A 4,824-nucleotide genomic window follows, 5' to 3' on the forward strand; every position below is an offset into this window, starting at 1 on the left:
ATTTAGAAAGTTAACATACTTTCTACAATATTGTCTCTTCTATTTAATTTATTCTTTAAGAGCCTTACATAATGATTTGAATGAATTCCAAATGGTATTTAAGACCTTACATATTGTTAAAATAATGTGTAAAAATATATTAAATATTAAATTATTCATGAGACATTCAATGAGCAAGTGATCCTACACCACTTTCTTATCATTTTGTAATCTTTTGCTATTTAGAATTTCATCCTACTTTTCAAAACTAGACTTTTCATTTTCTTTATTTTTATAGATCTCCACTCTATTTAATTCAATAGATTGGATCTTTTGTTAAATATTATTTTCATTAGATTTTTCTCGATGAAATTATTCAGGGGTTTCTTTGCTTAATGACTTTCTTCAACACTAGATCTCATATTAGTTTTGGTTTCATTTTCTATTTTGAACTTATTAATAATTTCCTTGTGTCATGTATTGAATTTATGGATTTTTTCTTTCCAATTTTGAAAACAAGATCGTTATCTCCAAGTCAAGATTTTCCAGTAAAAATTTCCTTTCATCTTCAATCGAATAAAGTTCTTCAAATATTGATAATAATTTATTCTCATCCACTGCAAATGGTGGTGTCATGGATTCACTCTCCTAGATCTTCTTTCAGTGGCTAGACCTTTAGAGAGCATTTGGCTTCGATACTAATTATTAGGCATCCAATATACTTAGATTGTAGGGGTGAATCAAAATAACCTTAACATAATTAAAATAGTTAATTATTTTATGATATAGTATATTTACTTTTTGATATGATAATAATTTAAAGTAAAAACAACAACATATAACACCAGTGTTTTTTTCATGGACACCCAAAGTAGGGAAAACCATGTGAGAGTGTTGGCTCACTAGTATTTTGTAACATGTTAAACAATACAAAAGGTGGCTCATTGTTAGGGAGTCTTACTACCTAGATACAAACCTTGAGCAAGTTTCTTTCATTAAAAAATGAGTTGATGAGAATACATAAATATATGCATAGATTGCATTTTTCTATTTATACCAATCTATCATTCTTTGATTAGTACAATGAAAAATATATAGCCTTCCAATTTTCCTAATACAATGATTGCACCTATGTCAATTTATTATAATATATATCTAAGTATATATAGTTCTTCTATGTATATATTAATCATCGATAATAATAAAAAATTTCTCTGCCGGGTGATCACCAAACATGTATATGGATGCTAGTATCTAATCATCTATTGGGTGACCCAAAATCAATTAAGATTTATCATGTTTAGTAATAATAGATATAAAAATCTCGTCCATGATGTTGTCCATGTGTGTTATCAGGGAATACAAAATATGTGTTGTCGATGGCCATTAGCACCAATATCGATAAGAACATCATTATAACTAATACTTGATATAGTTAAATGCCCATACAAATACTCAAAAGGGTTACATCATTGACAACTAAACAATATGGAAGCTTGACACAAATATGAGATTTTCCCTATAAATATCCTTAAGGACATGCTGAATCATTTTCCCTTTGTTTAATGACATATACCTAACACTCACAAGAGCAACCTCTCTAGGTATCCATTTTCAATGGCATGAATTTTTCTATTAAAGCTTGTGCTTTATAAAGAGTTTTGTGTGAAATTTTTTGATCAAGAAATCTACTCAATCATGAGATCTCCAAAGACATTTGTTAAAGTCTCCACCACCTATTACCAACCATTCTACTAATACATTTCACATTAAAAACTTAAATCATGACCTTATAAATCATAATCTTATCTAACTACTATGCAACCGCTTAGAATTATCCCTATAACATTGTCTATAAAAAAGGCTCAAATAACTCCTTCCCTTATCCTCCTTATATCAGACATATTCTCAATAATTTGTAATGCGGCGGTTAGCAAGGAAGAGTTTAACGAAAATATGTCAATTCAACAACAATTGAAATTTATTAACCTTATAAAGCCAAACATAAGTCAACCTAGAGCAATGCATAACAGGTAGGGCGGACAAGGAACTAGAATACGCTATCCGGATACAAATTATCCATCGGCAATGGACAATAGCCAGGGCGGTCGAGGCACTAGAACACGTTATTGTCAATGAAAAAGATGCTTTCACCTAGGATGGTGTAGACCAGGTGATGGATATGGGGCTTCTAACTTGGTAACCAGAATGGGCAGAGGTGGTGTTCGAAACCCAAGTAAGAGAACCCTGAGAAAATGAACTCGTTGGAGGAGCGCTTGTCGTGAATGTGATGTCGTAACTCTTCTTCTCCAACAATTTAGTGAAGCTTAAAACTGATGGACTCACGCTGACGTCGACTCCAGTGGGGGCCTCGATACTGGCAACGTAACTGGACTCGGCCACCCCAACATTAGTCACTGTTCGTCGGAATGTAGTCGAGACCGCCCTTCCCGCTCCTCGGAAATCCGCAGAGAAAGACGGGTAGTTCAAATTCCCCGAGCGCATGCTCTCGGGATCACCGGTTGGGCAAGTCACAGTTCTACCCACAATCACCCCAATCTGGCTGCCGGTGTAATTAAGGCCGCAGAGATAAGGAATGTAATCGGCCGGCTTTCGGTCATAGACGAGCCCCGGGTCCGCTGCCTTTTCCGGATCGACATGTCCGGCGCCTGTGCCAAAAACATCAGCCGTAGAATTGGTTGAGCTGTCAAGGATCGGCATGCCTTTCTTATCCACAACACTTGCCGTGGTCATCAGAGCAGATTGAATCGCAGCCGGGCTCCAGTCAGGATGCGCTGCTTTGATCAAACCGGCGAGCCCACCCACGTGCGGACACGACATCGAGGTCCCGGAAATTATATTAAACTCAACGACTCTGTGATCGTCCGGGAGGCCCGTGGGGCCGATATTGGTAGGCCACGCCGCAAGGACATTAACTCCGGGACCTACGACGTCGGGTTTCAGGATCCCGGGATCGGCAGAGCTCGGACCCCTCGACGAAAAAGCCGCCACAGCCGGCGCCTCTGCTTTCCCGAAAACAGTACCTTGGAAATCAATTGCAGCGGTCGGTGTTTTTCCTGAGGCCGCGTAAGCTTTTATGGCGAGACCGTCTTTATAGCCGACGAAAGTCGCCGGCAAAACATGGGGGTCTGCTATGATTTCCTCCCCGGAGGTTTCATCGGAAACCAATATCATCCCCGCACCGCCCGCCGCTTTGACAACTTCGCCCTTCTCTACCCGCGCATTACTGCCTCGCTCGCACACCACAATCTTTCCGGCGACGTCGCTGGACCTCAGGCTGCCGTTGAGACAGAGATTACCTTCCTCGGAGGTGACGTGGAGAAGCGGGAATGAGTCGGAGAGGCCCTTTCCGGGGTAGAGAGATTCTCCATACAAGACGGTCCCGTCGCCCAGATGGACGGTTGCGATGAAACTCCTGTCCATTGTGCTGGCGCCCACCGTCATGATCCACGGCGCCTCGTTTGAAAGGGAAGAGTATGCCGGACCGCTGTTGGCTGCCGAACAGGCAACGAAAATACCCCTCTCCATTGCTGTAAATGCACCCACTGCAATGGAATCTTCGTGGAAAGGCACCGAGGGTTCGCCGAGAGAGAGCGACATGACGTCAACACCGTCAGCCACCGCCTGGTCCATTCCCGCCAGAATATCTGAATCCGCACAACCTTGGCTGCCGCAGACCTTATACATGGCCACGTGTGCGCCGGAAGCCATTCCGTACGCAGTTCCGGAGGCGTAACCGAATAAACTGGCGTTTGCGACCGCTGCACCGGCGGCTGTAGAAGAGGTATGAGTTCCGTGGCCATCTTCGTCCCGTGGACTGGTGTTATTTGTGTCGCTGGTAAATACTCTGGCTCCGATCAGTTTGTTGTTGCAGTTGGAAGAGTTGAAATCCGGGGCGCTCTGGCAGATGCCTTTCCACTTTGCCGGCGGGGAGGGCATCCCGGCGTCGGAGAATGAAGCGCTCTCCGGCCACACGCCTGTGTCGAGGACTCCGATGATGACGCCCTTGCCGAAGCCGGTCGCCGGCCATAGCCCGTTGCGAGGCTGGAGGCCCATAAATTGGCCGGAATATGTCGTGTGCAGTGCCAGGAGTTTGTCTGGGTATGCCGCAATAAAGCCTTGCTTCCCCCGGATTGCATCCAGTTCTGACTCCGTCAAGCGAGCTGCGAACCCATTCAACACGTGCTCGTATGAATATAAGACTGGCTTATCTTGGCTTACGAATGATAAGTACCATTCCTTGCGGTCATCCAGACTTGTTAACGCCGTCTCCGGATGTTCGAGGTGAACAATGTATGTCTTCTCATTTGCATTAACACTTGCCGCCAGCACGGCTACAGCGAACAATAAAATATTGAAAACCATGGAAGGATGAATTGGAAAATCCATGAAGCTTATTCAAATGATTAAATTCCAGATCAGTAATATGATTAAGACAATGGATTATCTGCTCAAACTCATTCCAGCCACCAAACTAAAAATCTGAAAAGATTATATGACACGTGCAACTCGGCAGAATATTATACGGCTTTCATCTAATTACAACCATAAAACTGGTAAAGAAAATCTATAATCTCGAAATCTGAATCAAGAAATCATCACATAAAAAGTTGAACTTCACAGTTTCGTATTGGTTCTGTTTTGCACACCAGTAAAATAAAACAGGTCGCATCCACCTCAAGCTGACGACCTGCTTGATTGTAATTAAGTAGGTCCCCGTTATATAGCCTCCAACGTGAACATCAAACTCTAAAGAAGACACCCGGCCGTTCGCCGTGGAAACTACTTTCATTTGGTGATCGGAGGATGCGATGCTGGTCCTTC

General features: G+C 42.5%; 1 pseudogene; it reads right to left on the reverse strand.

Moving 5' to 3' along the window:
• Positions 1-2,133: 2,133 nt before the first annotated feature.
• Positions 2,134-4,389, reverse strand: LOC149535442 (subtilisin-like protease 3 pseudogene; annotated as a pseudogene).
• Between the last annotated feature and the right edge of the window lie 435 nt (positions 4,390-4,824).

The sequence above is a fragment of the Cupressus sempervirens genome, chromosome 10, assembly GCF_028749045.1.
Source record: "Cupressus sempervirens isolate cs-2001-9-10 chromosome 10, ASM2874904v1, whole genome shotgun sequence".
Lineage (NCBI taxonomy): Eukaryota > Viridiplantae > Streptophyta > Pinopsida > Cupressales > Cupressaceae > Cupressus > Cupressus sempervirens.